A 24,084-nucleotide genomic window follows, 5' to 3' on the forward strand; every position below is an offset into this window, starting at 1 on the left:
GAAGGAGTGAGATTAATGATTAGGTTTATGAATTAATTGTGGAATAAAAGAGCCTTATTTAATTATAATTAGACAATTGTTTGATTTTTTTTGATAGATATAAAACACACAATCAAATCCATGAACTTGTGATAACAATTATTAGTATGTTTTAAGCTCAAGCAAATTGAAACCCAAGACCTCCCACATGAGAGGCTCATAATTTACCATTGTGTTGTAGTCTCTTGCTTGCCAATTATTTAATAATTAAAAATATTTTACAATATTAATTATCACATTTTTAATTAATTAAATCTTAACAAATAAAACTTATAATTTAATATTTAAATAACCTAAAATATAAATAAAATTCTATAATCATTTCATTATAGTTTTTCTAAATAGTTATAACACACTATTAGGCTCTTTCTACATAGATTAGCAACCATCACCTAAAAGCAATCTCTTTAAAACTTAAGACAACTACTTTAATTTGTATAATCACAAATTAAAATATATTAACTCAGGTGAAAACTGACACTACTAAGGTAAATCCCTCTCCTAATACGATTAAAAGTATACGTCGAATCCCGAGCGTTCCATTTGCAATATGGGAACAGTGGAGACAGAGCAACACTTTGTCATGGAATGCTTGGCTTACAACGACATCAGATCTGATTATACAAAAATTCTGCAGAACAAGGACTTCAACTATTTATTTGAGGAAGATCAAGTGAAGAGAACAGCGGAGTTGATTATCAAAATTCAGAGAAGAAGAGACAAGTTAACCAAAACTTTGCAACTGACTAGTTTGGCTCCTGACTCGGGAGGGCAATTGCATGGGTCCCATAGACTACTTTAGTCTCGTGGACGTCATTAAAATCTATCATATCATATCATATCCTTTAAATCATTTTCCAATGTTTTCGCTTGTTGCTTTGTGGAGGTTCGTCCAAGAATATTTGTTACATTTAGCCTGATGATACAGACTACTATCAACAATAACTAAATAAATAATTTGATTTGGAGAATTAGATGCGACTTTTCACCGACCTCGAAAATTGTTCTGCTGGTTTGTGTAACAGCTATTTTATATGTTACATTCCAAATCAATCTACTTCCTTTACCGCGGATAGAAGCCCATGTTGTGTTTTTCTAAAACTGCAGAGAAATCAAATGTACAAGCAAGGGGACCTCTTGTTAGATTGCTGAAAGCATAATAATGGCTGGGAGCTTGTGCCAGTGCTTTTTCCACCCATTTCCATCCGTACGCTCAGCTATTGATCAAACCAGGAAGTTCTCATTCAATTGCTCACATTCATTTCATGGGACTCGAATAAGTCATACGATTCTGTCCATAAATGTTAACGAAACCTATTGGGCCATTCCCAAAATGTGTTGGGTTAGCCCCAAAATGCGACACAATGCCTTGCCTCTTGCGGGGTTTTCCAGATTTAGCACAGAACAAGAAAAAACTGCTGAATTACTTTCAGGTTCTGATACAGTTTGTAGGGCCGTCAAACTATCGATGCGGGCACTTGCAGTATTCATGACACTCTCATGTGCTGCCGCATTCTTGTGCAGATGCAGAGCAGCATATGCAGTTGACAATTTACCATCACCTTCTTATCAGCAGCTATCAGCCAACATGAAAGCCATGTGGAAGCTTATTTGGCCTAAGCTTTTGCAGATTGTCACTGTTTTTAGGGATCATGGATTGATCATTTCTGCACTTCTGGGCTTGTCGGCATTTTTCTCAATGGCCGAGACATCTATAATGACACTATGGCCCTGGAAGGTAAATATGAACGGATGCTGCTCGTTCTCCACATTAATGTTGCTGTCTTTGATTTAAAAAAAAATAAAAATAAAAAATAGTATAATGAAAAGCTGGGTTTAAGTTTTATTGTCACCATATGCGGCTCGACCTTTTTCATTTCAATAGTTGCGGACCGTTCTCAGAATTATATAAGCCGTGTTTTTTAAAAGAATGGTATATTTAGAGAAACCCTGTAGGCCTGATTTAAGCGTGTAATGCGATCTCTATCTGTCACTGTGACGGTGTTGAAGATAATCGTTGAAACAGGTGAGCGTCCTTAAATTTGAAGCAGTTTACTGCAAACCAAAAATCTAATTGAGAGTTTGAGGGGAACTCTATGGTGTGAGTTGGTCATTAGACATCCTCTTCGGCATTATGTGCCAAATTGATAGGCCAACCACGACAACTGGTATGAACTGGTCACCCTGGCAAGCCCTGTCTGCGATCCCCTTAGCTTAGAATCTCAGACGCAATCGAAGAATGATCCTAGTGAACAATATAACGAGGGAGAACTGAGGCAGGTACCTGGAAGCAGATCGACTTTGTTTGGTCCCTACTGATGTCTCTTCTTCTTCAGAACCACCGGCACATTTTTTAATTCGGATTCTGGTGTTCTTGTTGATTTCATCTTTTCTTCTTCTCCTGTTTCCATTTAAAATGGTGACCTCTTCGTTCTTCAGATTGCGGTGGTTGAATTACCTCTGCTGCGTTGATTTACACACTCTTTACAGCAGTAGGATCCACATACAAATAGGAGAAAGATAGTTCAATATTGATTTCTTAATGCTTCTCTTTGTGCCTACTCAGCCTGGAATACCAAGTAGCATCCGTAAAAATTAGATGGTTTTGAATGCTAGCTTCTCAGGTTTGTTGCTTCACAAGGGAAGATGAACCAATACGGTTTCTTTCAAATTCTAGCAACCTCTTTACATGTTTCCTAGTAATCTAACTAATAGTCAAACCTCTAGGCATATCTTGGTCACACTACTCTGTTCTCGATGCCTAAAGTTTCTTGTATTAAGATACTTTTCTATGCTGTAACAGTGTAACAGTCTGCTCAAATCTTCCTTGTTGGAGAATCCCTCAATAAAAATATTAATTCCAAGCCTTGTTGGTGGGATTCCTTATTGTTCTTTCTCCAGACATAGGTAAACTTACCATTCTGTTTAAATCTACTACATTTTAGGATATTTTTAACTGTTTCCCATTCCGTATGGCCAGTTGCCTTCCTCAAAATACTCAGAAGGCATGCTGGTCATGCAGCCTTCATTATGTCTAGATAAATATACAATCTGAGGTACACCTCACTTACTCTCGTTTGGATGTTGAATGAAATCCATGACGGATTAGTATGAAGAATCCCGTTGTTCTGCATTTTGTCACCACAAAATGTAGGTAATAGTACGAAACTTTTTCAAACTAGTTTCGCATTTCTCTAAGTTGAATTTGTTATTTGATTGCTTAATGTTGATCAATCAATCAACTCCAATTCATGTAGCAAATTCGTTTATTGAAGGCTTTCGTCAAGTCTTTTTCATTTTTTTGATTAGTTGAGTCTATGCTTGATTTTTGACGCCTTCATCATCCTTTCTTTCGTTTTTTAGTGTGTGCTTCTTGCTTTTAGTCCTTTGGTTTTGCTCAAGTTGTTGCTTTCGGTTTTCCCTTCGATTTGATCTAACTTGGGGCTTAATCGGAGTTGTCAGTCAAAAGCTTGGTCATTTTAGTGCCCAAAAAGTGGACCCTTTTCAACTGCATGAATTAAAAATATTATGTTATATTTATAATTTGACATTCACTTTTTGAAAAATATACTTTATGTTATGTTTTTAAGTTAATCAATTAAATTATCACTTAAAGTAACTATAGTGCACTAACCTGTTATATTTTTAAGTTGAGTTAATCAAATGCTCTAGTAAATATTACTTATTAAATTATATTTACACTTTATATCGTTAATATGATAATGTAAATATAATCTATGCCCCACTTAAGTAATATTTTATCAAAATTAAATTGACATGTGCTTATTAAAATCACTTAAATGTGTAAAAATCACTTAAAAGTGTACCTTTTTGATGCCATTGCATGTAAAACTCAACTTAAGGTGTAAAAACACTTAGAAGTCGACCTTTTTGATGCCATTGCATGCAAACTCACTTAAAATGTGCAATGCCATCAAAAAGATGAGCTACATGTGTCATATGCATATGCACCTGCTATTACAAGATTCAAGAATTGGCAGATTAACGGATTTTCGGATGATTGATTGATTAACAGAGGAACAAATGTGTTCCTTATAAAGAATTACAAGAACGTTGTTTTTAAAAAAAACAATGTAGACTGAAGACGAAATTAGAAACAAAACTGAAGACAGGATGGAAAACATTCCTATTTGGACTAAAAACAAAAGAGACAGGATAGGAAACATTCCTATCTAGACTGAAAGACGAATTACAGATAAGTAGTTGACCATTATAGAAAGTATTTAACTAAGGAGATAATATCTTAATAAAGATATTAAAGATATTATCTTAATACCCTCCCTTAATGGTCAACGTACGAATGTCAGAACATTCTAGGATAACTGAGACCCTCCCTGGATTGACAGAATGCTGAAACCAAGAAGCTTTGCCAGAAGAGTGCTATGACTCAAAACAAATTGCAATTACAAAACTTCGTTTTTGTGGAAAAAATGGTAAAACCCAGAATCTCACGCAACCTTGCGTATTACAAACAACATGAAATGATTTTTAAGGAGAAAATCAACAAACCCAAAAAAACAGAAACAGATTCAGAAAGCGAAAAATGCAGCTTCGCCTTGATCAAGAAGCTCAACAACTTGTACCATTTTCCTTGGTCGAAGATCAGACAAGTCTTTGTGCCTCGAACAAGCTCATCCAAATGACGATACTCGAAGATGGTTAACATGCGCGGCTTCCAGTGGTTATAATTGCGGCCATTGAATCGTAGACTGCCCTCCAACATCAGATTAGTCAAAGATGCCATTTCGAAGAATTTAGGTACAAACTTCAAGACTGAATTTCAACAGGCACAAAATTTCAAGGCAAACTCCATAAGACCTAGAAGAATTAGAGAGTGACCCAAAAAAGAGCTCGAAAAACCCAGAAGGAATTTGTTGTTGATTTTTGGATCCGTTAGCTCGAAAATCGAGGCATGAAAAATGAGGCACCCAGAAAAACGAACGACAACCCAGTTGAGCTCTCGAAAAACCGACAAAGAATTTGTAATCAAAAAAATTTCTGACCCCAAAAATTAGGGTTTCGAGCAAAAAATCCAGTTGGCGGCCATGGAGGTCAAAGTTGTAGGGGAAAAAGTCGTTTTCTGGTAAATAAATATCGGGCTTTCTTCAAGAATAGATGTACATGGACAGACGTTGCTGAAGAGGGCAGAATTGACACCAAAGAATGGTGTAATAGGCAAGCGTTTGGAGAAAAATGTCTGCAAAAAACGACGCTCGGTTCAGCAAAAAAGTCACTAAAACACACTCGTGATTTTTGTTGATGTTTGGTCATGAACAGAGGAGTCGTGATCACCAAAGACTCGCAATGTGTAGCTTAAACCGAGCCCCCATACCAGCAGAAAACACGAACAATAACTGGTGCGATTTTAGAAGTCGCGATTTGCAGTGTAGACATTCTCATCGGAAAACCCTAGAATGGTTATAGAGAAAAACGGCTTGCAGTGCGATTAGCGATGAATTTCTCACAAAAATGGAAACCCTAGACGGGTTATAGAGAAAAGCTCAGAAATAAAGTTGAAAAATTTGAGCAAATAATTTCGAAAGAAAATATAGATTTTTCAAAAAAATTTGGAGTATTGGCTCTGATACCATGTTACAAGATTCAAGAATTGGCAGATTAATGGATTTCCGGATGATTGATTGATTAATAGAGGAACAAATGTGTTTCTTATAAAGAATTACAAGGACGTAGATTGAAGACGAAATTAGAAACAAAACTGAAGACAGGATAGGAAACATTCCTATCTGGATTGAAGACAAAAGAGACAGGATAGGAAACATTCCTATCTAGACTGAAAGACAACCTACAAACAAGTAGTTGACCATTATAGAAAGTATTTAACTAAGGAGATAATATCTTAATAAAGATATTAAAGATATTATCTTAAAACCTGCACCAAAAAGGCGAGCTTTTGCCTTGAGTTGCATAAGCATGTAACTTAAACATGTCTTTACACCAAAAAAGTGAGTTTTTGCACCAAAGACATGATTGCACTTCCCAAACCCGTTTTTCGGCAAAAAACATGTTTTTAAAACATGCGTATGCACCTAAAAGGTGCGTTTTTGCCGTGGGAGAGCCCATCACATGTTTTAAAAACATGTAATGGTCTCCAAAAGTTGTGTTTTGCTTCATACTGCATTTTTTAAACATGCTATCACCTCTAAAAAGTGCGTTTTGCATTGAATCACATGTGTTTGCCCTTCCAAAGCCCGTTTTTGGAGTTTGAAGACAAAACTTCATGCATTTGACCTCCAAGAACACGTTTTTGATGATTTTGCATGATTTCTTCCATGAAATTTCTTCAAATCTTCTCCTTTATGGTCATTTTTGTAAATCCAAGTGTTTCCATGGTAAAAACGTTGAATCTTCTTGTGGGAAATGTCATTTTTCATGCTCTTATTGACCCACGTTTTTGATAAAACGTTTCATGAACATGCCTTTAGCAAAAACGTTGAAAGTTTGAGAGATTCTAGGGCACATTATTGGCATTGTGCATCAAAAACGCCTCATTTGCTGCCCCTTATGGATTTCTCTTGCAAAGTTTGATAAGGTCTAACATTGTTGGAGAATTTTTCAATATTGGAACGTTTTCCTCCTTCATTTTTGGCATATAATCATCATGTAAGTGGACATTTTCCTTCTCACCAATTGATTTGCTCTTATCTTGTTGTTTTTATGCACATTTTAGCTTGATGATTTATACTTGTTGATTTTATTGCCATGGAAAGTGTATTTTTCCTTAAAAAATGATGAATTGTTTCATTTTCATGTTTTTGGTTTTTTTCCCAAACTCCAAAATCAAAATTGCATATTGAAGTGCTTTGCTTGTTGACATGTTTGAGTCTTTTGCCAAAGGTACATTCTTTTGAGGTTTTGTTTTTGTGTTTTATGTGTTTGCTTTCGGTTTTTCTCCATTTTGGAGAAGTTGCAAGTTCTTTCCCAAGAACTTGGTCATGTTTTACCTCACTCCACTTTCAATTTCATGCAAGAGCATCATTTCATCCATTTCCATCTTTCTATTTCACAACACTTTGCATCTCATTCATCAAATGCGGTTACATGTATTTCATCTCATTCATCATCTGCACATACATGTAATTTCATTTTCCATTTCCACTCATCTCACTTTCCGCATCCACTTACACGACATGATTACATGAAAAGTCTTTTGTGTAATTGCATCTCCAAAACCTGTTTTTGACTTAAAGACACTTTTTAAAAGGTCAAAAATGTCATGTGCATGTTTTCCCATGTACTTTCACTTAACCTTTCCACAAAGACAACTATAAAGTTCATTTCACCTCTAGTTTCATTCCATTTCCATCTTTCCATATGCACTTACGACTTCATGAGCAAATGCATGTTTTTCCATTTTCTGTTTCATTACACACTTCGCATCTCATCCGTTGCCCACACTTACATGTAAGCTCATTCTCTGTCCACATCTGCATATCATCTCACTTTCCATTCCTCATTACATGTAATCCGTTTTCCATGCAATAACATCTTGAAAACCTAAGTCACTTTTCGGAAATCAGCAATCTCCATTCGTGCAGATTCCCATGTGTCCCACCTTCACACATCCATTTACTTCCATTTTTAGTTTCATAATATTTCATTCCATCTTCCAATTTCATCCACTACATATGTTTGATGTCTCTTTTTGAGATCATCTCATTGGGTCTACAAAGTATCTAATCCATACTCGAATCTTTGTTGCTGATCAAGAATCAACCTTTATGACAATTTCCACTGATGTTGTATTTATGTTTTGGGATTTTTGTGTTGTAGTGCAAGCGCAAGAGATGCCCTCACCATCTAAATCTAAGGGCAAAATGAATTACCAGTTTGATAAAGAGTTGGCTCATGCAACTCCATCTCAAGTCACATCCATTCTTGATAACGTGTTAGATACAAAAATCAGACACATGGACATGACTGATTTTTTATGAATAATAGAAACTCCTGTTGGTCATGAGATGAAATGTATCAAGAGAAGTCATATTCACTTGGCATCTACATATCCCATGGCTGCTATGGAACCTGAGTTTGTTCTCAGATGCGCAAAGCGTTTCAGTCCAAAGTCAAAGACGATCAAGGATGCTGATGGTAGAGTTGTTTTTAGTCTTGATCTAGAAGTTATCGAGCAAATTTTCGAAGTGTCATATAATGCAAAATGCGTAGATCTGACCAAAGAATCATCTTTGGAACTATGGAATGAGAAGAAGGGAGATTATCAAAAGTATGTAAATCAATACTGGTTGGATACCAAGAGGAACTACTTCTCGAGATGGCGAAAGACAATTCACAGTTCTAATTTCAAGCAGGAGTATAAAGATCTTATCATTCTTCTCAGTAGGGTTTGTGGTCTTAAAGATTCCACCGATTTTGAACCATGGATGTACAAATTCATTTTCGAGATCATGGAGAATAAAGAACACATCTTTTGGGGAGAACTAATTAGCACTACACTTTGTCAACAATTGCTCAATGTAGGGACTTTAGTGCCTTTCAACATGAATTCCTACCTTGTTTATATTGCTGCTGCCATGGGATCTTTCTCTGGACTCTCAACCAAAGGAGATCGTCTACAGATTCCAGTTTGGGATTACTATCATTAGATCACTCTGGCTAATAGTAAGTTTCATTTCAGAAGAGTTTAGGATGCTTTCTTTGGGCATTTCCGGTGTTTGTTTGATAGACAGTTATCCATCAAAAGGGTATCTGATGAAGCTTGGGAAAAGGTAAATCAATATGGTTGTATCTTTATCTAGTTTCCAACTTTTACTTACTTAAGGGTTCGATATTTTAAAGGTGAGCCGTATACCTTATCTAGGTATGCTGCTGATAAAATCCTTCTGATGGAATTAGCTAGACAACTCATGGAAGTTTAGTCTGATCATCATGCTTTGCACAGGCTTGGTTTTGGTATTTCTTCTGCTAAACCCTTGGTAATTGGTAATTATTTGATCAATTTTGTACATAAAGCAAAAAATATGGAAGCAGAATTGTAGCTGACCACTTTGAAGAAATTCAGAGCTAGATTTGACTTTGATTATAGAGAGATAAATTTTCAAATCAAGAGGGCTTTCACACATGTTCATCGCATTGAGGATGTTTGAACTTTGTATTAACATGCGAACAAAACTGGATATAATGAAGATAGATTATTGCAGATTAACTTTGCAACAAATCATTGATCGTAACATGCTTGAGATCCCCTTGGATTTCCAAATTGAAGATGATGACAATGTTCTTGATCCCGAATATCATCAGGCAAGTTTTGATAAAAGATGCCCTTTTCCCATTCAATGGCAGTAGAAGGAAGGTACATCCTATCTAGAATGATTTCAATCTATTTTAGCAAACACCAACAAGTGGCTGAAAATTAAAGGCCTAAAAATGGTTAATCCGAAATTGGGTTTGGATTGTGGAAGTTTTGGTCCTCTTGGAAGGAAGTCACAGCTGAAAATAACAAGTAAAGATGGAGCTTCTTCTTCTGATGCAAAGAAGTCTCTTAAATTCAAGTTGAAGGGTGAAAAGGGATCTAAATCATCACAGATCTCTGAACTAGTTCATGAATCAAAGGAGGAATTAGAGACAAAATCAGATGAAGAAGATGAGGAAGAAGGGGAAGTTATGATCATATCTCCTCCAAGTCCTGCATAGACTCATGCACCATCCATGCATGAAACACCTTTTTTGGATGAGATAGATGATGACGTGGATTCATTTTCCATTGTTTTTACACCTTCAATTCCAGTTTTAGAAGTCAACACGTTGGCTCTTCCTATTTCTTTAGCCGCTCCTCTCATTTTAGCAAATGAACAATATGAACATTTGGGAAGCGTGTTCGAAGATTTTCCAACTCTTATAAAGGGTCAAGTTTCTCAACTTGATGCATCTCTGACAAGTTTTGTGCTGTTCATGACATAGTCCTCTCATCATGCACCTATGAATTCAGCTGTGCAGATTGAATCTTGCTCAGTCACAACAGAGATACAATCAGGATCAATGCCAATGGTCTCCACTGTACCTGTTTCTGTAGATGAAAATTTCAACTTGCCTGCATAGTTGAACAGGATCACAATGAAGAGAAGGAAAGTGGTTATACCTCCGGATAACCTTTCTGTAAAGTCCAAATCTTTGAAAGATAAGATTGTTTCAAGGATCTTAGTTGATTTGGAGAAAACCAAGTTTGTAGAAGTTGCTGAGCCACTAGTGGACAAACCTGTTGAAGAACTTACTCATTTTGATTACAAGTTCACTAAGGTAGAAATCGGGAAGTAGTCATGTTCGAGTTGCTTGCAAGATGCTCAAGATGCATTAGCTAATGTGTCAAAAAAGCAATCGTGAATTATGGGAAAAGAAGAATTAGCTTAGACAAGAGGTTACTCGCTTCAATGAAGTCATTCAACAACAATCTTTGTGTCTCAGACATCCAAGGAAAGAAAATTGATTGAAGTCGCTAAGTCTTGGATAGGAGAAGTTATTTCTGAAGGAGTTTGAGCTATTATAAAAACATTTACAGTTCTTAAGCGTGTCAAAGATATGAATGAAATGGAGCAGGGCTTGATTTCTTCCTTGATTCAAGAAGTGGATGATTTGAAGGAGATTCTCAATGACTAGGATGAGATTGCTAAATTTGATTTAGATGCCATGATTTCATGTGACATTCTTCCATCCTGTGAAATGTTCTTCAGGAATCAAGGGCTTATGGGTTATAAAGAAGAAACATTGAGAAAACTGGTTACAAAGTTGCAAACAGCTCTTGGAGATTGTCAGATGATAGAAACAAGAATTACATGTGATTAAGAGCAAATGGGATGTCAAATTCTTGATGAACATGGTAATTTTGGTTCTCACACGATGAACAAGTTTATAAATCTTTGATAAAACACTTGCTAGATTCTCTGATGGCAAATTCTAAGGTAGTGCAATCATCATATGCAGATGCAGTAAGGATAGACGCAATATTGAAGACAATGGAGATTTTTGATCTTCCTATAGTGCGTGATGTTATCATCAAGTTCAAGGCACTAAAGAACAAACTTTAAGATTGTTATTTTGTTTTAATTTTTGTTTGTAGATTAAAGAGGATGCATTGCATAAAAAGATGTAATTACATGTAATGCGAGTTGCATGTACCCTAATAATTTCTCTTCTAGTTAGACTTGGTCAAAGTTGGTTGAGTTGCTCCCACTTTTTCTTCCATCTTTTTCTCAAGTGCCTATATAAAGGAGTCCCCCCTCATTGTAAAATCATCTTCTATTATATGCAAGAGAGCTCTGGACAAATTGTGCAAGCAACATTTTGTTTGTGTAGCACTATTGTGATAGAAAAAGTGAATACAAAGGAGCAATTGAGACTTAACTTTGATTGAGTGAGATTGTTACCTGTGCGAATTTGAAGCATTGTCTATGATTTGCATATGTTATCTTTGGTTTATGTGATCTTGTGTTCTTGATAATTGAGTATAAAAAGAGATAAGAAGCAATTGGAGCCGAAGTTTTGACTAGGAGCAATTGTGGAGATATATAGTTAGAAGCTTTGTCTGTAGCTTATACCTCTTTCTTGATTCACAAAATAGTTAAGATATCTTTACTTTTGGAAGTCTTTGTGCCCTATTAGTAAAGTTTATTCATATAGAATTACGACCGAACTTAGAGCCAAATCGGTACACTTTCAGTTAGCCTTTGAGTTAGTGTTGGTTTATCGATATCACCATTTTCAGCTTTAGATAGAAGTTTAGTTAGAGATTTCACTTAGCCCATTACTCGCTCCATGAGTAAGTGGATTCTTTCCTGAAAGTTAAGAGGAAAGAATATTAGAAAAACTTTTTTACAAAAGCTCTCAACTTCTTGCATACCTTGAGTTGATTCAATGAACGATGAGAAGTGGGGGCCTTCCCTTTGAGGTAGGAGAGACTCTGTCTCACACTGTGGCTGATCATCCTATTTTGCGATTGGATTTTACCCAAAACTCTCGGTTGTAAAATATCCACCCAACAAATCCTACTGTGGTTGCATAGTTGTCTCTTTGATTGACTGCCTGAAGCTTCTCAATATAGCCAACTTTTTATCTCACTTTCAATAATGTTTACCCTATTGTCATAACTACCTTACAAAGATTTATAGGGAGAAAAAGTTACGAACCAAGCTAGAAAAACATTAACAAAGTAATTGGAGATATGCTCTTGTATTAGACAAGGTGAGGTAGTACCTCTTTATCATGCAAAATTATAAGTGATGATCAGAATGGGTCTCTTTCTGCATTCCTCTTTTAAGGAGTTGAGGAAAACCCCTAAAATCTCTCTCCTTTTGCTAAGAATTTCATATAGCTATATGATGCAGGAGCATCTTGGGTTCTTAGCAATCTTGCATCAACCAAAAACATTTTTGTTACAATTTGTTCTTAGTTTGCTAGTTTTAGTCTCAGTGATCAATTAGATGACCCATCAGTTTTTTGAGTTACATCTTGTGCTACAAGGGACTTATTTAGGACTTAGTTGTGGATTGTTTCTGAGGATTGCAGCTCATTCGGTTGATTATTTCTTGAGCCACACTGAATTCTTATTGGGTTATTTGTTCCAACTAGTTTCTCGACCTTTTCATGAAATCAGATCTCGTGATGAAAAATCCTACTATACGATGGTTGGTGGCACATTTTTGTATGTTCATGGCTCGTGTGTGGACCTGAATCTCAGATCGCCAGCTCTTACATGATTTCTGTAACAAGTTCTATATGATTTTGGACCTGCCCTATATGTGGTAATATGTTTCATGTTTTTGGGGAATCTAATCCATTTCTTGGCTGACCTGTGTGTGGTGTGGCCTACATAATGAATTGTAATAGATCTCTTAAGGCAGTTAATGGATGATTAGAAGATAGTTAAAGGATTCAAGGTCTTTGACCAAAGGTTTCCTAAGTAATTAGGCCTATTTTGCTTAGCATGTATGAAGTCATGTTGCCAACTTGATGTACTTGAATTTTCCAATTGAATAAAGACTGATATGAATTTGTTTTCGCATCTTCTTTGTTGTTTCCATTGTGTTTACTTTTGTTGCACGCTTTGACATATCTCTTTGAGGTCCCTCCATCCTTGACTGCACCAATTGGTATCAGAGCGAAGATTTTGTTCCTTGAGGAGGTTGAATCATTGATTTTTGAAGCCTTACTTGATTTGTTGTAGGTAGCAGAGTTGTGATACGATCCACAATTGCAGACAACTTGCAAACATTGTTTGTGGAAGGAGAGAAGCAGATCTAGGTGTGATGAACATGTTAGGACAAATTGCAACTAGACTTGAAGCTGTTAAAATTGCCCAAAAAAGAGGTAGACATATTGAAGACATGAGTGAAGATGAAGTTGAAGAAGCTCCAATTGAGGATGAAGAACCTGTACTAGAGGGAGGTGAAATATTTCTTAGAGCCCTAATAAGTGAATGCCAAACCTCATTTCAGCTCTCATGATTATGATGGAAAGTTAGATTTAGATGAATTGCTTGATTCGATCATCGAGATGGAGAACTATTCCAAATATGAAAGCACTAATGCAAACAAGAAGGTGAAGTATGCCATTATTAAGTTAAAAGGAGATGCATCTTTATGGTGAGAGCACTTGTAATTGGATAGATAAAAGAAAGGAAAGGAGAACATCAAGTGATGGGATACGATGGTGAATACATTGAAAACCAAGTTCTTAAGAGGAGACTACCAAATTAATTTGATGAGGAAATTGTAGAACCTAAGGGAAAAAGATTCTAGTGAGGTGGGGAGTTCCACAAGTTGGATACCAAATCTGGTTGTACAAATGATGAGGTTGAAACAATTGCAAGGCATTTGAATGGTTTAAGGATGTCAATTCAGGATGAGATTAGTTTGGTCAAAATACAAACAATTGAGGAAGCTTATAAATTTTCCCTAAAGGCAAAGAGAACGTGAATAAGAGACATGAGTAGAGTCAAAGAGAAAGAGTTGGAAGATTCCAAAGAGGTAGATCTCATTTGCGGGAGGAGGTAGATCTTATTCATATCTAAACAAAGGCAACTTAGAATGGAAAGAAGAATGTTCATTTAGAGGAGGTGGAAGAGGTTACCCTAGAGGTAATGGATCTAGTAGCTATGGAAGAGAGGACAAAAGATTGTTTAAAGAAATTTGTTTCAAATGTGGGAAAGGATATTGACCTTTTGAACGCACCTAAGGAAAGAGGACTAGTAAAAGTAGCAGGAATCTATTTGTGGAAGAAGAACCAACCAAATGTATGAATCAACTTGAGGATGGAGAAGTCCTTATGATCAGAAGAGCCTTATGTCATGAGGAACTAGACCAAGAACCAATGATGAGGAAGAGTTTGTTCAAGACAAGATGCAAAGTTAAAGGCAAATATTGCATGATCATCGTTGACAATGGAAGTTCAGACAATCTAGTATTATAGGAGTTAGTTTCCAAGTTGTAGTTGCCAAGGGTAAAGCATCTAAAACACTATCAGATTGTGTGGATCAAGGATGACGATAAGGTTTTGGCAAGTGAATAGTGTCTTGTGAAATTAAAGATTAGATCTTATAATAATGTTTTTTGTGATATTTTTCCAATGGATGTTTGTCATATCTTGTTGGGTAGACCATGGCAGTATGATAGACAAGCATTGCATGATGGTAGAAGAAATAGGTGTACCATAATGGCTAATGGGAGGAGACAAGTGTTGTTATCTTTAGTAGAGAACCCTAAGAATGAGAACTATACTACTGTAAGAGTTTGCTTGGTTGCGGGTAGAAAATTCTTGGATGATTTGAAGGAAAGCATGTGTCATGCTTTGATTCCTTAGAAACTTGAATTGGGAACAATTGAAAGACAACTTGAGGAGATTAAATAATTGTTGACAGAGTATGAAGACATCATTTCAAAAAATGTCCCTGATGGATGATGACCTAGTAGGAGTATTAGTCATTGCACGAACCTAATTCCCTAAGCAAGTTTACCTAACAAAGCACTTGATCGAATGACACCAACAAAGAATGAAGAATTGAATAGACAAGTGCAAGAATTGCTAAGAAAAGGGTTGATAATGGAAAGTTTGAGTCCTTGTGAAATACTTGCAATATTATGATGTAGTCCCCGATCAGAGAGACCTCAAGGAGATCAATCCAATTGTCCAACAAGAGTAAATACAACAGAAACAACAAGAATTTATAGAGAACCAAGCAAGATCAACACTCATTAACAAATAAACAAATATACATAGGTTCGACAAATGGCCTTCTTACATGCCGGGCTCATACATGCCTGCTTACAATCTTCAATTAGAGACCTTAGATCCAATTACATTGATATTCAAATCTATGATTATTTTCTACTATCAAACTGCTGCCTCAAGAGATACATAACATTACAATATATGGGAATCGCGACATGCAGGTCGGCCTCAAGATCCAAAACATTCCCCCAAAATAGGAAACATATTACAACAAAATAGGTCCGACCCCAAATCATAAGGAACAAATGACATAGCACATTTGAAGGCTTGTGGTCTTGGATTTAGGTCTTCACATGATCCAAGAACATCGAAGATCTATGACTGCCGATTTCTATCGTAGATCAAAATCCACCAATGGTCATGAAAATTGGCAAGAATTGTTGGAAAGTTAGGTGCTTGTAGGGGTTAGGTAGGGCACAGTAAATGCTTTATTTATGAACTCGGTTACATACCAACCAACTTCCTTACCGACCATTAAACTCTTGCTCAGTTCACAATGCATTACCACCGACTGACTAACTTACTTGTTGAGCTTACCAACCATACCAACTTTTAATGACAAGTGAGTTATTCCATTGCATCTTACATGTGCTAATTTGGATATCATTCCATGATTCTAGGGAACTGATAAGTGATCTAACAATTAAAATGCAGTTCCCATACACACCTATATGGCTTAGTTTTTGTTAGTGAAGTCATCCAATCCTAAGGATGAGGTGTCACCGACTGATTGAGTTGCAATTTCACTATCTTCTCTCTTGATTCCGAATGTCTTGCCCATTTGATTCCGAATGTCATCAACATCATTCCTGCCCTTTCCTTTGGTGTCTTCATCATTAGGTGTTGATGCTCGGTGCCTACACTTCTTGCTTAAGTGACTGACCTGATGACAATGAAAGCATGTCATGCCAGAATTCTTCTAAGTACCAAATCTTCTTCTCATGCGCATCCTTATGCAATTTGTTGCAATGTGACCATATCTTCCACATGCTGTACATGTACTCCTTGTGTTGTAATCGCAATTGATAATGTCACCTTGTCTGCTTGGTATCCAATTTTGCTTCTTCTGTAATCTACAATCTTGTTACTGGTGCTATTGCTTATTGCATGTGTAGCAGTAACCTTCAAACTTCTGCTGCTTTAGAATACTAGTGAATTTGGATCTGCACTCAAATGCTGGATGTCCATACTTGTGCAGTTATAACAATATCCTTCAAATTTAGGAGCAACAGTAGTCTTACCGACCTTGCTCCTGCATACATTGGTTGTGTGACCCAGTTTTCCACAATGATAACATGTTGGCTTCTTAGGTTTTGGAGTGGTGTACACATTTCTTTGTTCTACTTGCATTTATGACTCCCTTGCCTAGTTGTAGAGTGCTCGGTATAGCCTAGTCCACTGGTGTTTCTCAGTCTTCTCTGACTACTTAGCTGTTCATCCAATTTTCTTACACTCCCCTCAGATCTCTTCAGCCTTTCATTGGTTTCTTTCTCAGTCTTCAACTCATTCTTTTGTTGTTCATTTTCTGATCTCAATCCAGTATCTCTGCCATCTTTCTACCAATCTCATGATTAACACCGAGTAGCTAATTTACCATATCATAGTGGTTTTGGCAACCTCTGTATTTCAACACCATTCTCATCAAATCTTGTAGTCATTTGCCATTTATCTTCTTCTACCATTCTCTTGTCATCCTCAGCTTGCCTCTTTTGTTCAAGGACTTCACACATTCTCACAGATTGAGCTTCTTGTTATGTCTTCATTGCTTTTACCTGCTTGACTAGGGTTTTGTTCTTTTCCATCAAATCTGATATAGCAACTTCAGATTCATCAGACATACTACCCTCTGATAGTTCTTCAAATTCTTCTTCTTGATATTGAGTGTCATTCAGATGATGTGCTAATTCCTTTCTTTTATTTAGTGACTGCTTCAACTTCTCTCTCATTTTCTCTCTCATTTCACTGATCTAACCTATTGCAATCTTTAACTCAAGTCGCTGATTCTCAATCACCTTTTCAAATCTGTAAACTTTGATCTCTTCGCACCTTTCCTCTTAGGTGGTTAAACTTCTTAACAAGAGGTCTAGCTGTGACACTAATTGTTGGAAAGGTAATGTGTGTGTGTGTGGGGACGGGGGGTGATTAGTACCTTTTGAAACTTGTAACCCTTAATAACCTTTTACCCTCTTGATTACCGATCTTGGTTTACATGCATAATCATAACAACATTTGTTGAATAATAATAAACATAGTATGTAGCTATAATAGTAAACACATAACACACATCCATCAACACATTTGACACAATGATTTGGTCATACAGAAACCCTTGGTTAGAGGAAAAAATTGTGGTGGGGATGGTACCCACAAATACTTCACTATTGCAGCATAAAGGGTGTTTGGTTAGAGCTCACAAAAGTATCACTTTTGGTGATTTACCTTGTTAGGAGTAATACATTAACACTCGTTAAATTCCACCTTGTCAAAGGATTTTGCAACACTCATTAAGTGTGAACTCTGTTAGGAGATTTTACAGTAAAAAGGCTTTCCAAGGCCTACCTACTAATTGGGATTTATGAATACAAAAACTAAAGTGTATTCCTTCTAACAATGACTTGGAATAGCGCATCTACCTTTATGCATGTTTAGTTCCATTATGCTATGTACTGATCCATCACCTTCTTGTGATTGATTTCACCCAATTCTTCTAACAATGACTTGGAATAATGCATCTACCTTTATGCATGTTTAGTTCCATTATGCTATCTACTGATCCATCACCTTCTTGTGATTGATTTCACCCAATTCGTCCTGAGTCTCTGCTAGGTAGTGCTGCTCTGCTATAGCTTAGCTATATCTTAAAGCTATTATCCTCTCAACAGCTTCAAATCTTTTCTTGATCCATCTTTTATAGACTTCATGTAGCTTCCTCAATACGTGACCTAATTAAGGTTTTTGATCCTTCTGGAATGCTCGAAAGATAGATCAACAATCGTCATTCATTCTCTTTTACCAATAATCAATACATTATTTTCATTGGCTTACACTTTGTCTAGGGATTCATGAAATCATGCATCAATCCCAATACATCTTACCAAATCATCTCCTTGATCTTGGTAAACCATTTCCTTGCTTGGTAGGATTCAACTACATAGAATTTAACCTTTCATGATCATCCAGTGTCACTCGGTAATGCTTGCTAATCTCCTCGGTTAAACATGCTGTCCTCGGGTAATAGACTTGCTTGGTACCATAATTCTCTCAGTAAATGATATGCTCGGTTATTCCTGTGCTTGGTAATCATACACTGTTCAGTGTCTTTCTCTGTTCGGTAACTGTATCGTGTTTGGTGATGAGGTTCACCGACCTATCTTCCTTTTTTCAGCAACCTTACTCTTCAATATATTTTTGCACTAATGGCAACACTTAATGCATTTAGGAGTAACACGGAGCTAGAAGAACCAAAAGCAAAGAAGGGTAAAAGAGCACAAATTGTAAAACCTCAGTCCTAAGGTTACCCATTGCTAGGATTAGAGCTGCCACAACATCAACACCCCCTGCCAAGAGAGGAAAAGCAAAGGACACACAAATTGAGCAAAAGCAAACTCAAACATACCAAAAGAGGAAGAATGTTCAATAGTTAGTGACTAAGCCACCGAAGAAGCAAAAGTCAGTGAAAAATGATGATAGTGAGAAGACTGAATTCGATGAAGATCAATTTAGAGTTGTAAAGAACTTAATACCAAAAACCATTGATGGACATGCTGAAGCAATAAGAAGATCAGGAGGATTTGGGTCAATGCATACTATAAAATTTCACAAGTTAAATGATGAAGAAGAAATAAAGATCAAAGAAGCTGTAAGTGACTTAATGGATTCAAATAGGTATGGACGCATTGAGAGCAAATATGATTCCTGATGAGCTCTACAACAAACTTGCTAGTAGATGGAGATATGCACTTGACACTGAGAGACAATTAAGGGAAAGATCACTAGTTTTGACTATGCCAAACCTAACAGCACCCAAAATTAATGAAGTCACGGAAAAGCATAAGAAGAGATTCATGACTAAAACTTGATCATTGAGAATCATGAAGGGAAGGACTCCGGAAATTGAGGAAAGAGAGTGGGAAACTGTGGAAAATGATTTATCATTTGGATGGAGGACAACGAAAAGATGACACCGAGCAACAACAACAAGAACATATTCAACTGGATAGTGAGGACATTGCGGACACGGTGAATGAAGTAATTGACAACATACCTTAGATGGTAAAGGGTACAGAAGAAAGAATAGAAATTGTAGATATCACGGAGAATGATCCAGATGAAAGTGTAATTAAGGATCAGGATGTTATGGACAGTGCTGGACAATCACTTGAGGAAACACCTGTTACCGAGTCAGCCACTGCACAATTGATGATGGAAGCACCCATTTTACAACAAGTACATGCATATTCAGCCCCAACAACTACTAATGATAATGTAAATAATTCTTTTGATTCTTTTGCCACAAATGTTCCTATGGATGCAGATGATACTAATAAGACCACCAATCAACTAAAAGACACAAATAAGGATGAAGAGTTTAGGGCAACCAAGCAAACAAATAATGAGAATGTTGTCACCAAGCCGAGTAAAGATGACACTACTGACAATACAACAGGCACATCTACTAAAGGCACCAGCTCAGCCACCCAGGACCACAAGAAAAGTAAAGAGGAAGGAAAAGAGAAGGAAAAGAATAAAGAGAAAGAGATTCTGGCACAACACACCAAGGAACATCCTTAAAAGCAAGAAGCAAACATTGCACAAGATGCAGGCACCAAGGTCCCTGTACAACAAAAGGAGAGTGAAAGGAAAGAAGATAAACCTTAAGGTGATGAGCATCAAAAGAAAATTGAGGAGCAAAAGGCTCCAGTGCAGACTAAAATGTCACCTAGCACAAGTTCCATTACCTTGCAGGAGAAGAAGAAACTTGTGCTAATGGGCTTATTTCATTGTTTTTATTTCTTTCTTTCCTTGGTCATTTAATTTGTTTAACGATCCTTCCTACTTTTATTTCAATTTCTTTTTTCTCCTTTCCTTTTTAGATTGTTTCTTCTATTCTTTTATTTATTCTTGTGCTTGGTTTTCCTCTTTTCTTTTGAGTTCCTCTCGGTCTGCATGTCCCTCCTTTTTACCTACCTTCTCTCTTCTTTTTTTAGTTTTCTGGTCTGCAAGCTATTCTATTTTGTATTAGTGCAGTCTCTCATCTTGATGATGAATCATGGAGTATGATCTGAAATGTTGATGATAAAAAATTGCACACAATCTTGCCAAGAAACATAACACCACATTTCATGGATTGTGGGAATCTTCTAGCTTCAACTTAATAGGTATAGCAATTAGCAAAATAGCTTAAAAGCACAGTCTAAAAACACAATAGTTCATCTGGAGAAAATCCAGACGGGTAGAAAATCTCTAGAAAGCATATAATTGTAGCATATTATTCACTATTTAGTATCTAGTTATTGCATGGAGAAAAGTCTGGCATTAAAATGGTCTTTTGAGTTTGCACAACAATAATATGGCTCTGTATCACTTCTCTGTTTCTGCTCTGCAGAAGAACCCTTAAAAATTATCTTCCTCCGCACAATGAGAATGATTTCTGTGCCAACCCAATCACACACTGAGTCTTCGATTGCCTGTCATTCCTCTCTGGCCTTGCAACGATGGGAGATGGATTGATTGCCCTAAAATGGGAATGATCAGTCTTGTATAATTATTCAACTTTCCGAACATTCTCAGAAGAAACCTAATTTATCTGCATTTCATCTTTTATGGCTGCCAATATAGAAAACCAAGTGATGTATACCCATAAGATTGACACGAATTTCTCTCATCTCAACTTGCTGGCCTTCAATAACCAAAACAAGCATGCAACAAGTGATGAAATGGTTCTTCGTTTCCACAAATATCATAATGATGTTTTAGAGCACTGCCATGATGCCTACATAAACTTTTCACCACACATATACCTGCTATGTATTTTTTGTGGCAGAAAAGACTGCTTCCATGGTCAAAAGAACATTTTACGCAGCAAAGATATCAAAGTGCAACAAATAAGACCTTGTGCAATGACTAAGATCTTTTTGTGCAGCAACTGAGATCTCCTTTTCCTGGTTCAATTTCAAAGCAGAGGTTTAGGCCTGTCCATCTAAAAACACACAAAGAATGCAAACGCCTGAAAAGTTTTTTGCTTTGGAACTTCACCCAAAAACAAGTATGCTGACAGCTTCATTGCAGATCTTCTCAAAGTGTGAGAGATATTGTGAAAAATTCCTTTGGAAGGAAGCATTATATCCTTAGCCTTGAACTTCCTCTAGTTAGATTCTATTTGTGTTTACAGGTTTACTTAGGGATGCAATGCTCCTTCACCTTTCCAGTTTCTGCCATAGATTCAAAATTTATATTATCCATATTGAACCAAAAATCTGGGATTTGGTGCATTTTCGGCAAAGGGTCTATCAAAAAGGCTTGAATGGCCTTTGAACAGGAAGGACAAGCCTTCCAACACCTTGCATACCGATGAAAACAAGCAGCCTGCAGCCAATCTCTATCATCTCAACGACGATTTGAAATGTTTCTTGCCTGCCCATTTTCTTTCACATAAACTGGCCTTCAATAGAAATGGTTCTTCTTTCCTCCATTAACAAGCATTGGGGTCCCAAAGCAGCCCTAACAAGCCTTTCAAAAAGATACTTTCAGTTTCCATTTGTTCAATGGGCGTTTATTACTTTTAGCTGGTATAGAACATGCCACCCTTGCCAACTAACCATACTTCTTATCTTTTAACTTTTAAAATTTGCTTTATATATTTACCAATCTAAGTATACAATCATGAAATTAAAAACTAGATATAAATTGTTAATTTATATCTAGTATACTTGAAATTTCATTTTAGAAAATTATTAAGAATGAATTCAACTTTCACATCTTATTGTTTTTAATTATTAAGAATGAATAGAGCATGGTAAGATTTACAGTATTTTAAATATATATATTTAAAATAATACATGGTTATATAATTTGCATACAGTTTATGATAGTAGATTCTAAAATGTATATATATTACTCCAGTGGCATGTTCTAATTTAAAAAATGGTGCATTTATAAAAAGAGTGATCCAAGTTAAATTAACACATTGTAATAAGGTGACCTGTAGGATGGAGGACATTTGTGTGTGTACTGTGTAATAACGTGTCCAAATTTGGGGCCTGTTCTTCCCAGGATCTGTTAGCATTATGGAATGTTCCTAGTTACCCAATAGAAATTTTCTTTTTTATTTGAATTGTTTTTCAAAGTTTACTAGGGGATATCATTGGGCCTCAACCCAAATGCGGCACCATACTAAGGATGGGAATTTAAGTATGTTAAGCAGGCTAATAAATTTAACCACATTATTATGGTGCCTCATTGATAGGTAGTCCATTGAGCAAATGGTCTACCTTATCATGGGTGGGAATTGAATTTGGGACTTTGCAATAATAACACACGCAAATATCACTACACCATTGATTTTTTTTTTAAAATATAGGAATTATCATTAAAAACAATGCTAATTTTACTCAAAACTTTTGTTGACATCTAACATAAGCTTGAATAATGTAACTCAGGTTCTAGCATTCTGGTTGTAGTTAAGTGGTGAGACCCATTGAAAGAGATGCTATGAAGAATAATGAGTTACTGAAAAAGATATAGAATACCTTGTTATTGAATTTGGTATTCATGCACTCTTACACTCGTCCTGAGCTCTGAATTTCTAGTTATTCCCCAAACATCCACGAGATTGATATTTTAGTCTGAACATCCATGAGCTTGATATCTTAGTCACTCCTACTCATATGTATGCAGTCACATGTGGTTCATCTTTTTAGTTTCACAAAATGAATCTTTCTGGCAGTTTATGTACTACTTTCCCTTTAGAAATTGAATTATAGTTCTAGACTTTACATGTCAATTACATTTGGAAGCATTATAATGTCATGGTCTACAACTAGTAGACGTGAAGATAGAAGATATGAGAAGAATGAAATGTTAGTTTCTATCTTCTAGTTGCATGGTTACACTAACTACAGTGATTATGGTACTACATTCTTTGTAAAGAATATCCATTCTTGACTATTTTCACTCTCAGGTTCAGGAGCTAGCTGAGAAAGAACCTGAAGATGGTGTTTTTCGATTGCTTCGTCAAGATGTTACTCGATTTCTTACAACTATCCTCATTGGCACAACGTACATTGTCGTCTAGTTACTCATTGCTTTTTATTTTCATTTTTCTATTGTTAGATTTGAGTTTGATCATTAAGATCTTATTAATCCTATCTCTTCAGTGTTGCAAACATTGGGGCAACTGCACTGGCGACTGAGGCAGCAACAGCACTCTTTGGGGAAGCTGGAATCAGTGCAGCAACAGGAGTCATGACAGTAGGTGTATATTCTTAAAGAGTGCACTGTTTCTAGGAAATTGAATTGTTGAAGGTTTTATCTTTTAATTTTATACCATGTGAACTTAGCTAGAGGTAAATACTCTCATAGTTTCAATTTAAGTGGACATAGTTAGATATTCTCTTTGGTTGACAAGTTATGTTTGGAATGATAAAAGATACGATTAGAGTTTTGCATGTAAGATCTTTTATACATTAGTTTTTCTCTCCGTTCATACTTTGTCATGTCTATATCCTCTCTTCCATCAATTTTCTCTTTCTTAAATGTATGTGGAGAGGA

At 36.3% G+C, this 24,084-nt stretch overlaps 1 pseudogene across 1 annotated transcript in view; it reads left to right on the plus strand.

Annotated features, from left to right (window-relative positions):
* Window positions 1-919: 919 nt before the first annotated feature.
* The window catches only part of LOC149566791 (DUF21 domain-containing protein At1g55930, chloroplastic-like), a 209,986-nt pseudogene continuing 186,821 nt past the window's right edge, over window positions 920-24,084 (plus strand). Inside the window, exons 1-3 of the transcript XR_016362297.1 lie at window positions 920-1,777; window positions 23,495-23,592; window positions 23,691-23,784. The product of XR_016362297.1 is annotated as a DUF21 domain-containing protein At1g55930, chloroplastic-like (transcript). The remainder of the gene's footprint in view (window positions 1,778-23,494; window positions 23,593-23,690; window positions 23,785-24,084) is intronic.

Source organism: Cupressus sempervirens, chromosome 3 (assembly GCF_028749045.1).
Source record: "Cupressus sempervirens isolate cs-2001-9-10 chromosome 3, ASM2874904v1, whole genome shotgun sequence".
Taxonomy (NCBI): Eukaryota; Viridiplantae; Streptophyta; class Pinopsida; order Cupressales; family Cupressaceae; genus Cupressus; species Cupressus sempervirens.